This window comes from Dreissena polymorpha, chromosome 16, assembly GCF_020536995.1.
Source record: "Dreissena polymorpha isolate Duluth1 chromosome 16, UMN_Dpol_1.0, whole genome shotgun sequence".
Lineage (NCBI taxonomy): Eukaryota > Metazoa > Mollusca > Bivalvia > Myida > Dreissenidae > Dreissena > Dreissena polymorpha.
This window is the reverse complement of record NC_068370.1, coordinates 48,652,978-48,667,328: the sequence shown is the minus strand read 5'-3', so window position 1 is coordinate 48,667,328 and position 14,351 is coordinate 48,652,978. Positions and strand designations below refer to the sequence as shown.

The 14,351-nt window shown below is 33.6% G+C and overlaps 1 protein-coding gene across 1 annotated transcript in view; it reads left to right on the top strand.

Annotated features, from left to right (window-relative positions):
• LOC127861624 (profilin-1-like) overlaps window positions 1–14,351 on the top strand; it is a 368,553-nt gene that overhangs the window by 232,619 nt on the left and 121,583 nt on the right. The gene's annotated exons all lie outside the window — the stretch shown is intronic.

Sequence of the window (14,351 nt, the reverse complement as noted above, 5' to 3'; positions counted from 1 at the left end):
CAGTTGCAATTTTCAGAAGCGTATATTATACATTGCATCTCAGGGAGTAAGATGCCATGAATGGGAATGTACTGTTCACACACATCAGTTTACAGTACGTTGTGTTTCGTTGTGACACTAGCTTTTATAATTTCGGTGTGCTGTGGTAATTGTCCTGTGATAAGTCGTATTTTTTGTCGATGATTATATTTAGCCTCGTTAGGTAAGATTACAAATGCAATAGTGATATGTATCTTAATGAATACGCATGTTTGCAAACAAAATATAATGTAACAATTACACAAATTGAGAGAACATGTCATGTCTTCTGGTATGGACTTACATTTTATCTGGAAACAAAGGTTCGCTCAATGTAAAATTAAACTATTTTCAGAATATTAAAAAATACTCACAAAACTATTATTATTGTGCATTATTAAAAAGCATTAAGTCGTAATTAAACAAAATATTAATGTGTGCTAAAGCTATTATATATATTTGTATTGCATACGCAGTTTATCTACTTATATATGCATATATAAATGTGCATTAGTACTAAAAGTTAAACGCTTGTAAAGGTACAACAACATAAAACTCTAGAAACTGTCTAGTTATTTAATACAGATCAAGTGAGGCAACTTTCTTCTTTTTTAAGTGCATTTATGGTATATTTTTGTATTTATTCTCACATCATTAAGGTTGTGGTATCGAATTTAAATTCTCGTAAACGTCTGAACTAAGGCCTCACAACTAGGACATACGATTTCCAACAGACCTTCGCAATTTTCTCTCAACATGATATATTATCTTGTCGTTTAGCGTAACGGAGTTGACAGGTACAATTTATATGCATCGAGCGCGCGTACGTTTAAGTATTACAAAGTATACTCTTAAGAATGTGAACTGTGAATACATAATAATTGCATTTCTTTTGTCAAAGTCCAATATCATATTAGATATATACAAATACAGCATAAATGGTTTGTTTCAGCAGTTGATGTATCATTAGAGGCACACACGTTAATGGTTGGAAATTTTATCATAGAAACCTCTGTACAAATATGGGCATGCGTGATTGGTTAAGCAAATACCTTTCACTCAAAGGCGTTTATTTATAAACAAAGCAATACAACTTCTCACATATATTCACCTTATGTTTTATTAATTGATACATTAATCATATATGTGTTGATGCAAAATATCCGAAGTACACATCATACCATCACCTGTTTTTAATTTAAATAATAGCAGGAAAAGTCGTATTTATTTTATGCTTTCCGGTGGTTTATAGACAAATATCAGTGAATCAAAACTGATAATTTCACTGTGAAAATTAACAGTGAAAATTACTAGAATTATCACTGTTTACTGTGAAATGACGTCATTTTTTGACGAAATGACGTCATTATCTCAGCAAAATTCTTTAGTTCAACTCTTTAACAATGTATATAAACTGTGAAAGAAAGCATAAACTAAAACAAATTTTAATTCAATCGTGATCATAGAAAAAATATATTTTCTATAATCATTCGTGAATTAAAATCGATAATCCACCGAATCCAACAAATATCCTCTATATAATTGTTCATGTTCCATAACGTTCATTAAACATCACACGCTTGTTGTATTACATACGGCACCCAAATATTAAACGCACATAAATAATTGTTTCGCTGCGAGTTAAAATTTCCATTCATGCGCTCAAAGCTGCCAATGTCAACAAGACATAGCTCTTAAATAGAGAATGGGATAATCATAGTGTCAATCAACATGTGTCCATTGAAATACAAACATTAGCTTGTGGATTCGTGTCACTTTGTCTGGATTTTTATTTGAAAGTACGAATAGCAAACGAATTGCCATTATTTATCTTTTGTAAAGTTATTTCTATTAATACAGATCATGATGTGAAATATTGTTTATGCGGCGTCATATGGTATGGATAGACTTCAGGTATTACATTATTACATACAGTTTAACACAGAGTAAACATGAAATATCATGTATCAGTCCTCACTATGTTCATCTGCTGAATTTAAAATAATGTATAGATTTCATCAAATGGATGCTATATTTTATTTAGTGTTACCGAAAGCAGTCTGCTAAAAGATAACTGTGTGTTTAAAAGTGAGTTTTAATTTCGGATTGTATACTATCGTCGACATGTAGTGTAAGTTGTTGCTAGTATGATGGGATGCGCTTCGCTATCGTGATTTAATCCCTACGCATCTAAACTTCCGGCCGTGGGTTATTCGACAACAAACTATAACGTACACGAATTATTTCTTAAATACACTGATACTGATGAAAGTGCAACAATATTATCAAATATAACTTGTTTGAATCACAGAACCTAGTATTTCTCGATTAAACTATGTTTAACACATTGATTGTATCCCACAAATGTCAGTGGATTTCAAAACACATTCGTTCGACCAAATCAAACATTGTATACGCTATCAGCATAAACACATATAAAACAATCATAACAACATACATGTACATGTCTCGATTCACTGACCGTAAATCGTCCAACTAAAAGTGCTCACTTTGAGATGATCGTCGTTTATAATGTCACGTTTGATGTATCATGCTTTTCGAAATGGGATGTACTATAGAAGCATTACAAATGCTTACTAGGTTGATGCTTATCAGTTTGAGCGTTAACTTCGAGGGGATGGACATGTTACGTACTTTTCAATACGTTATATACCTGTGAGTAAATTGTGAAATTGTCTAAGGATTGTTTTTGTTATGCGAAAAAAGAGAAACTAATTATCAAAATTGTATTAACGATTATTCGGAATATCCTTATATAGTGGAAACGCGAATGCTATCAGACTATCGCTTTTGAATTATTTTCACAAAGTCATAAAATATTATAAAACAAATACCCATATGCAAAAGGCAATATGCAAAAACCGTATGGTTCACTTGCGCAATTAGTTTGCATTGAGCAAGAACCAATAGTAGATCATACAGTTTAACAATCGTATTGTGATTTGGTACAGCAATAATACCAACTTTATAACTCATTCATGAAATGTGTTTTATTTTATTTCAATAACTGGACAAGTTAAACAATAAATTGACATTTATTGCGGCGTGCACACACTTTCGTGCGTATGCAATATATGCATTTCTGTGTACTTTTAAACGTTATTAAGATTGTAATTATGTACGTAACTGCATGTATTGTAGATCTCATTGTCTTAAACAATGTAGTAATTACCAAACGTCATTTATACGTGATTTTGTTTCGGGTGGGGGCCCGAAAGTGCTTGTAAAGAATCAAATGAGGAATGATTAATGATATACATAGCGTTATGGCATCATTATAAATCCTACAAGCAAACATAATACCTACTAACACGTTATTAAAACAAGGACTATCTTTTCAATAATAGTACATGTAGTTTCTTCACTTTGATGTCATAATTTTTAAGAAATCATTTATTTATCACCTTGATTATATATGTTTGATTAATAAAAAATTGTGCTCGAAAGTTTATTTTCGTAATTATATCGTTGATATATATGCAATAAACTTTAGCAATATACTATCCGTTGCATTTTAACATAAGACGGACATAACATGAAATACCGCACTTACCAATCGACGGTCAATGTGTACTTCCTTTTATTAACATCACATGCCATATCGACGCAATTATACATTTGTTTAATGACTGTCCTTTTAGCTTTTCTTGTAGATCGGATTTTCTAAATTATCATGAAATCCACCAAGAAATTGAGTGCCATTCAAGTCGATAAACACAGAGAAGGGTCCGTTTCGGCATCAAATAAGATAAGCGCATGATTATAATAAAAACATAATGTTTGTTAACTATATATTTGAAGAAACATCGTGGCATGATATTTAGATCATTGTCCCTTCTATTGAAAGGTCGTTTTTCTAAAGGTCGTGATCAAGCCTTGATTAAAAATTACAACAGGGCAACCTTAAGCATTTTTTTGTGTGCAAAGACATTCACCTGCCCAAACAACATGTATTATCATGGTCAGACAAATCGTGGGTAAACAACCAATGTACATATACCGCGTTAATGTTCAGTGTACTGCGATCTGTTTTATCACTGATATATGAATTACTCATTTAAAAAACTGACGAGTACTTAATCCATTTTAATCATCATATGCCCGTTGTGTCTTCAGTCTTCATTGCGATGTTAGGCATTGATAGTTAAGAGATGATTAAAGGTGATCAACATATATTTGTGTTTAATTTGACCGCTCGTTTATCTGATAACTCAATAACTTGAGTCTGTTTTTGCAAAGGGGATAGGTGCTATTTAAGTTAAGAATGTGTTAACAGTGTATAATCTCTGTCATATCCGCTGAAGAAAAACAAAATGTGATACACATGTATTATGCGTAGGCTTTTTAAGCAGGTCGGAGACGAATAGACCAAGTTGATTTAAAAGCATCAATTTTGCTGATCAATAAATATTTGGACACTTATTTCATGATCAGTTTAACCTTGTCGTAAAACCCATTTGCAAATAATGTGTTCTAGACACAGACTATTTCGTATTGCTTTTATAGTTGCGCCATTACTAATTAGTCTCAGGTTGGACTGACCAGACTACTAATATCGTCTTTATTAAAATGGCAATGCTTTTATCGCAGGTTGACTGACCGAGCGCAGACTTCGCTGAGTATCAGCACTGGTACAAAACCGGTTGTGACAAAATCGCCTAAATTGTGCGTTCCTATGTATCATAGTCGACCAATGGTTTCTATTAAGCATTAATTTGTATTGCTGCAAAGTTCTGGTAGTAAATGCATGAAGCCGACATCACAACGGTGTATTGGCGCATACTATTGTTATGAACGTTTGACTTGTTTATATTGACTTGCATAATAATGTATGAGGTGTTCAGTAACCCAGTCATGTTTAATTATCGACATTATTGACACGTTGCACTAATAATGCTATTTTTGACATTTGGTTCGACTTTGGAATTAAACCTTTGTGTATGGTTTACGCATACGAGACAGTTATTAAATCGCATAGGTGTGAGCTATTGCAAACTATTTATACTGTCTGTTGTTGTTGCAATGATTACATTAAAAAAAATAAGTACATACATGTGTATGCATTCAATCAATGTGAATTGGCAGTTGTCAAGTACAACTGAATTGCATGAAATTTCCTTTGTATCGACCTCGTGTAGTAATACTTTTACCAATGTACGTTGAATATGATATAAGTTAATCGAAGCGTTTGTTTAATTAATACGATACTATACAAACTTTACAATAATAACCATAAGGAAACACCATGGTTGTCTAGCGCACCACCACATTAGATAAACATATCAAGCCCGAAGTGGTGACTGAGCTTGCACATGTGGTTGTAAGTATTTGTCCTGGCAAAGCCTAATACCAATGTACTTTGTATTTAATCAGATACAGTCAAACACAAAGTAACATTAATAGCACAGCCAGTTGTAAAGTAGTTGCAATAACACAATATAAAGTTATTCACACACATTAATACAGATTAATAAAACACGTACACTACAACGTAACCTTAATACATTACCAAAGTCGGATAAAAACACATTACATATAATTAGTATTCCTGTTACATATTTGGATGAGCTCAATGTGCTTCGGGCATAGGAATCTTAGGCTGGATGAGGATGAAGGTGCTATTCAAAATCACTGATTTAAAATGCGTAGCATACAGGTCGAACTATACTTGTGCAAAACTCGCTTCTGCTTTTGTACAAACCTAATGTGTTTGATATCTCCCATGCCTTATAGTCACAGGTCACAATCTCGCTATTTCAACAGTCGCTCTGTTTTTTAACACGAGTCCTGAAATAAAAACAGAGAGACGCACACAGTGAATTATGTTTTACTAATAAAAAATACGTTTTCACTTATGTTCACAGCCTTAACAACTAATTTAACAACACTTCAAGCGATCCAGTATTACAAAAACAGTGTTGATTGCTAATAAAATAAACCGCATGCTAATCAATGTAGAACAGAACTTGTATTTCATGATTCGTTCTGCAAATGAGGCCATCACATGTATATATATATATGATTTTGTTATTGTTTGTAGCTTAAAGTGACCATGTAATTAATTTATCGCATCAGTCCAGTAATAACGCCATAACATTGAGATGCACGTGTAGGCATATGAAAATACTGTTCCGAAATTCATGTAATACTTGAAAAAGCCATTCGCGGATTAATTCATTTACGGCAGCGTGACTAATAACTTCCGAACGAACACATCTATTTCTCGTTTTTTGAACAAGAATTTCTAGCATATTTAAAAACAATGTTCGTTTAAAAATAATGCTCTTTATAAAGGTTTGTATTTCATATTTTAGTGAGGGCGACGAAAACCTGCTGACATTAAAATAAACACACAGGCTGAGACTTTAAGCCCAATCAAATTATTACAGGGTATGCATATATTGCTCTGAAACGAGATCGTTATTTTATACATTACACACTCGCCATTAAATGTAACAAAAACTTTACAGACAACTTGCACACAATTTATATGAAAATTTGAAGTAAAACAGATTTGAAATAAACTAACGAATGACAGGCACAATATAATTTAGATCCACTATTTACATTGATCATTATAAAGCAGTTAATGACAAACTTCAACACGTGCCAAAATCTGTGAAAAGGTCCTTTCAATGTTTTTCAAAGCGATACGAAAGCAACACATCATTGTCGAGTAATACATTGAAACAAACACACGCCTATGTACATGTTGGCTCAATAAGAATTGTATAACTACATTCTATCAAAACGTTATTAGATCTATTTAAAACAAATCAATTTCAAATGTTTGGATTGTTTACATATTGGATCATGTGGTGATCAACGATTGAAATATTAACACTATCGTATACTTGGTTCAGTGAATCGCATTGCTACAAAGTTCATTTAAAGGCTCAGAAATACCAACAAATGTGTATTGATCAATACAATACAAGTTCTATATATTATATTACCACTACACCAACTGTGATTACAATTCAATTTAAATTTGTTTTAATCTTGGTTTATGTCAGAATTCAATTACTGTACCCTCGATGTAAATGAAAAACTTCATCTTATCGAAAACATGAAATCTAAAGCATGAAATAATCAAAACCAAATCGCAAATGCATAACACTATTAGCCCCAACATATCGCGTGCCATCCACTGTTGCAATTCATTTAGTCCCGTATCGGTTTGTGAGCTAAACTGAAATATTGTTTTCCAGTGATAAATTTGACATTTATCCATCTTTAAACGAAGATTCATGGGAGCAGTCTCACATCTGACTTGATTATTTCGTAAATGGACATGTTTGGTTCAAATTATATAAAAGACGTATAAGACTTATACATGTTTTTACTTCACATATATACTATATTTTGTGTCTAGAACCATGTTTATTTATATCAAGTATTTTGCATCGAATATGCCTTTGACACCTGTTTTTTTTAGACAAAACCAACAGCTTTACTATACTCAATCGAAATATTTTATGCAAAATACTATGTTTACGCTAGGTTTCATTTATAACTGCTATATCAAGCCGAACACAATAACAGGACACTGATCAAACCCAAAAGCAAAAGAGGACATACTGTGCCTATGATTCACCTAGCGTCTTTATCTTATAATAGCGTACTATATTATGAAATAAATATAGGTTACGTGTCTTCTTTGGGTGAGGTACTGTTTAGTTCAATGTTGTGCAGTACGGCTATTTGTTTAATAACAGTTATATAACATAATAGCATTGATTAGTGTGCCCAGAAATTTCGCAATTTGATTATGTTTTTCAACGTGAAATAGTCGATATCAGTAGTCTTGATATAAACAAGTAGTACACTAGGTATTTACTTGAAGGTCATGAACCCGCACACGAAGGATTTTCCCATGAAACATGTATTGCCTCAATACAATTGGGAATCTAATTTCGTACAACCTGAGTTATTCCATGAACTTTAATTGTTTCATAAACTAGATCTTCTCTAGATTTGGCATGTTTCCAATAAAATCAACAGAAAAGACATATCACATAGCTTCGGCATAACACGGGCAAAAGCGCATACATATACTTGGACATGATTGTATATCATAAAAAAGTACATTAAATTTTTACAAGAATAAGTCCGAATAAAAAGCATTACTATATACCTAGTCCAATCTTTTGATTTCTTTTATACAAGTATATAGAAAAATAATATATATAAATAAGCATAAACCATCAAATCTAGTTACATATTTAACAGCTGGAATAAATTGAATACAGTATTTAACCTTGTATAAGAGTACACTATACATGTACATGTTAGTTGAAGGGCTTAGGTAAAGTGATTAAACTATTTATTGCATAATATATAACCTAGTTAAAGCTATGAGAAATAATGCCTTTGATTTTCCGACTATTGGTTGTTTGTACATACACATTGTAATTGTGAACATGTTTTCCGAAATTGACTGTCCATGGTTTTATGTTATTGTTCCTGGGCGTAACGAATCAAAAGAGCGTATTCAACTGAATAAAATACCTATGCAGGCACAACATGAATTTATGCATTTACAAATGTGAAAAGTTGATCGATTATTACAACAATCAACTTGAGTTTACACGTGCCGTTAGTAATTACGATCCACGATTGAAATATATTAAACTATACATTAAGAGGTATTAATTCAGAACATGTAAAAAGAAACTAGGTGCAAACTTGTTTCATCAACAGAAAGCAGCATAGCTGTTCTGCTTTCAGTTCCTGGAGACCTTAATATGTTAACTCTTAAGATACCAATTCGGTGTTTGTTTGTGTTCGTAGCTTTGGAATGGGATTGCTCCTGTAATAAAGGCTGACATCATCTGTACTTGCATGTACAATAGACTAAGGCTTATCCGAGATATATTCCAACTGTTCATGCCATAATATCTGAACTTAGGTCATGCACTTTTAAAATTATTTTCTGTCGAACATATACATTTTGAAAATACCAATATTATGTCAGTTTTATGTACGTCATATGCTTTCTTTGGCAATCAACTCAACCAAAGCAAACCATTGCAAATTGTAAAACTAACATGAGTTTATTGTTTCTGTTGTTGTTAATTGTATTGTATATACTGATCTACCATCGGTGCTTCGTTTTTGCACAGGATTACCTGATTACATAAGGGTAGTTTTAGATTCGTTAAATCAGTGTTATGGTCAATAATCGGTCAAGTAGTCGCATATGAATATTTCTAACGTTATTATTGAATCATTACTTGTAAGATTGTACTTTGTTTTTCCGTGCCTCATGTTCAGAAATTGTTCGTTCATGTAATTTGTATTCCACCATTTATTTACAATTATTTACAGAGGTTGTACTATTGTTTGCAATTAAGTGTACACGAAATAAATGAATAGATGTTGATAATGAAACAATGTAAATAAACACAAACTAATTTTGAGGCCTTTATATCATACTTAGTAAATAACACTTTACAATCCGATGTAATTACCACTATAATATAAATCGATACCATTAAAATTATGTAGTCCAGAAAAATTGAATTTGAACCGTTTGGGAATCACAATATGAACACATATGTTTTGTAGTTAAGAGAGTTAATACACTAAATATGCCCGACTGAAATTCTTATATAATTACGTACATTAACGACCGCGTAAGAAAGGTTACGGTTAAAGTCGCCGTCTTGAAACGGTCTTTGCAGGACATTGTTATGTGAACCAGTATTAAGGCATGACACACCTCACCATGAACAATTGTGACTAAAATATTCAAGTTAACAATTGACAGATTACATCTTATCGAAATGATAAATACAACGAGCCATTTGGGTACATGTACTTAATTTCATGCGCTCGAATGATGTAGTTAGTGTTTGGTGAATATAATAGTATTACATAATTTAATTTCAAGTACACACAACCTATATATTTGATGTAGTCTCTTTCATTTTTATTTAAACGGACAGTAACTCCCAATTATGTCCATGATGTAGCCAGTTGCAATGTCATTGTATTAAATGTTGACCGCAACAGTGCACTTGCAACTAACTGATGCACAATTACTTCTAGAAAGCTAATGGGAGCACTACGACTACGACTAATCATAATGATACTAGTTTAACGAATGCTAATTTTGTTGTTGATGAATTGTATATATATCGCATTGATCAGTCAGATAATATTATATCCAATTATTTACATTCGGACGTCATTTAGATTTCCACTGGTATGTTGATAGTGTGAAATGCGGCATTGAGATTAATCATAACAACTATGCAACTTGTTTTTTGTTTAACGAAAGCATTAAAGATGTAATAGAGCTGTGTTGCCATAGCTGTTTTGACACTATGGTATTTGCAATATGCACTTTCGTATGATAGAGGAAACTCGTTCCTCTGAATAAGATATGTGTTCTGCTTAAATACGACCTCATGCATTTGTATTGATGGCCAAATCTTACAGGCAATGTAATCGTTTAATTTATCACTTGTACGGACTCCAACGTCTCAAATTGTGTGTCGACCTTTATCGCTTTAATGCCTGACGTAATCGCCAATGACAAGTTGTGTTGTAATCGCATGCGTCGTAAAAGGCCGAAATAGTCGTACAATTAGAAACGTTAGTCCGGTTTTGTATCAATTACAATACCACGTCTTGCACTTTATTAACATATATATTCATATGGTAATGCGAACGGATATTGTAGTTTTCGTAGATGGAAATGTAGTTTAATCGATCTATCCGCTTTGCAGCTGAGAACGAAGTGTTTTACATTAATTTGGATTTGGTTATTTTGCTACGCATTTGTCTTTATGATTCGTATGTACATTTCATTTCACATTTGTATTGCCTGTTTTCGTTACAATGAGGATCATTGGTATAACCGTGAATTTGATATGGTAAACTCAAAACTGGTATACGAATTGATATGATTCCAGACGGGAGGGTAACAACAAGTTTTATCGTTAAACAACACTCGATAATGGACCTGATACCGCCATATTATTTTTTTTAATACATTATTCAAAGTTGTTACCTCGTTCATACACAAACATTCACTACCTGAGATAAGGCAATGTTAGTAGACACCTATTGGTTGTAAAAACAATTAACCAGTTTTCAAGACACAAAATAACGGTATATTCTACTTATATGCACACTATAATTGTAGTTTGTAATGCATTTCGTTGCTAAAATATTTCATTTAAAAACAAATGACACGAACAATGTATGCAATAAAAAAGGTGCATTTAACTTTATCGTAAACTCGTACCTGAGCAAAATAACAGTTGCTATAAGTAACTGCTGTTGCCTTCGTTCATGTGTTGCGAATCATTGGATTTCCAGCGGCAGCTATATCTCGGAGGATGAGAAACTTAGCGTTGTCCATTAAGGATGAATACTATCCCGCCGTATATTATATTTTAGACATTTAGAATATATTGCCCATGAACATGAAACGCAAATTTATTAATTTATAACTAATTGCTAATGATATTGCTAATAACTCCTGAATTAAAACCAAAATTATCATGTATTAGAGCAATATTGAGGTTTATAATGTTGCCACCGATCCTATAGCCATCGCAAGAAGTACTGTTTGTGTTTTAAGCAGAACGGTCGGAGTATGTCGAATTAATTGGTTTTAACAAATTTTTTCGGAATGCATATACATGAATAATATTCACAGTAATATGTGCATTTAAATGGAAGCTAAACTAAGCTTATTGTAAGTCGCTCCACGAGCCTGAAGAAAAACGATGCATTTGGCGAGAAGCATTTGAATTGATAAAGTTGTTAATGTCGAGTGGTTGAGGTGGAAAGTACTTGTAGGAAGAGATAGGGAAGGAAGGGTATATAAAGAGAGATTGAAACGGACTAACATTAGAAGAGCGAGGTTGGAGAAGGAGTTAGAAGGGAGTTGAAGAGCACATGTAGATTATGAGAGAATTGGTACCAAAGGCGTCTGCGTCTTATCGAAGCGTTTAAATTTGTCAATAAAGGTACTGCTGCAGAAATATTGCAGTTGGCTTCCAACGAAAGAAGAGGAGTTCCAAAAAGCAATACCTTGGTTGAGGGTATGCAGAATTGTGATACAGAATTCAAGAGGCGCACTCGATTGGTCGGGTACAATGGACAGTGCAAAATATAATGGCTAGCTGTTTCTTCTTCGCCACAGGATCAAAGAGGTGATTGTATTATGTTTTTACTAAATAGATCTTGGGAAAGCACACTGCAGTTTGTGCGTAGTCGCGTATGCATTATCTGGGATTTACGTTTGCCATAGTAATAGTATTTTGGAATTTTACCACTGATGATGGAAGACCTTTTTAAATGAGATAATGGATGTTGCGAAATTTCGGTTGGAAGGCTTTTGTAAGCATCAGTAGTGGATGTGATAAAAGAGTTGTAGTACAGCGCTGTTCTAGCTCTTGGTGTGTGTGAGAATTTTTAAATTATAGCGGTCGTTGGTATTCATGGGTGGACACAAGTTAAAAAGGTAAGATGGGATTAGGTTGTTATGTTTAGCTCTACGCTTACTTAAAGTTTCCCATCCGACTTCTTACAAAAGCTTTTGAATTGAGACTAATTTCGTGGCACCTGTGACTTTTCTTGCAGCCTCAATTTTGACGCGTTCTAACATTTCTTGGTCTTGTTATGAACAGTTGTCGTAAATGACATCACCATATTCGAGTAAAGGACGTATAAATGATAAGAAGATGGTTTCCAATGAGGAACGGTCTAAATTAAATTTTAACTTGTTCATAATGTTTATTTTTGTGAAGGCCTTATTTACAATGTACTCAATATGGGTGCCCCCATTTTAGGTCTTCAGTATTAAATGAGAGCCCTAGGTGTTTATGTTTTGTGACTTCGCTAATTGGGACGTTATTCATATATACAGGGGGATGTTGAATTGTGCTTGTCTTGCGACTTATAATCATTGACTCCGTTTTCTTAAGATTGAAACAGACACGCCATGTTTTATCCCATGTGTTGATTATTTCGAGATCGGAGATAAGTGTAGCTGCAGCGTGGACTGGATTGTCGACTACAACATAAAGGGTTGTGTCGTTGGCAAATAACCTGATGTTGGCTTTAATATCTAGAACAATATCATTAATAAAAATTAAGAAAAGACGTGGGACCAAAATATAGCCCTGGGGTACTTCAGTGTTGATATGAAACCAATTGGATTCTGCGTTTGGGAGAACAACTTTTTGTTTGCGGTTTTTAAGGTAAGATTTGTACCAAGATAAAAGACTGCCTCTTATGCCTATATTGTTAAGCTTGAACAACAATCCCTTATGCCATACACGGTCAAATGCTTTGCTAATATCGCATAATATAACTCTGACCTCTTTTCCAGAGTCGATAGTCTCGCTAAAGAAGTTATAAAGAAACGTTAGCTGGTTTATTGTTGAGTCACCAGGAACAAATCCAGATTGTAACGGGGAAAGGATATGAAGTTTGTTTAGGAAGTTCAATGTATGTTTGAATACAATTATTTCAAATACTTTTTCAAGTGTGCTTAGTAGGGAGATAGCACGATAGTTTGCTGGGTTAGATGAGTCTCCTGATTTGAATATTGGGGTGACAAAAGCTTCTTTCTATGGTTCTGGGAATACAGAGGTGAGTAAAGAAGTATTAAAAATATCACTTAGGGGAACAGAGAGTTCAGTTGAAAGTTCTCTCAGGATGCGATTTTTGACTGAATTTGGACCAGCAGCTTTGTTTAAGGGTAAGCCCCGTAGTACTGATTCGACTTCAGTTGGAGTAACCACGAGAAAAGTCAGAGAATCGTTGTGCTGATAAGAGTAGTGGCTTAGGTTAGGTGCTTCTGATTCTTCAAGGAGCGTTTGTTCAGTGACGAAGTTATTGAAAACAGTAGCCTTGTGTGTGTCGTCATCAATTATTGAATCTTTATCGATACGTGAGGTAATAGATGAATTCGCATTGGGTCGAATAAAGCTTTTTAAACATGACCACCATGATCTAGAAGTTCGCGTTGATTGAAGCTTTTCAGCCAACTTTTCTTGGTGATTAAGTTTAGCGCTTCTAATTTCGGCCACGATTTTGTTTCGCATAGTTCTGAATTTACCCCAGTCGCGTGCAAGGGTTTTATGTTTGGCTTTGCGAAACAACCGTCGTCGACACCGAATCAGAGGTTTTATGTGTGTGGTTATCCAGGGTGGTTCGATCGGGCGAATTGTTATTAACCTGTTTGGAATAGGGTTTTTCGCCATAGATATTATGTAATCTGTTAAAATGTTTGAATATATATGAAGGTCGTTATGCTTCTTTGCGTCCAAATCTGTGTTAGCCAT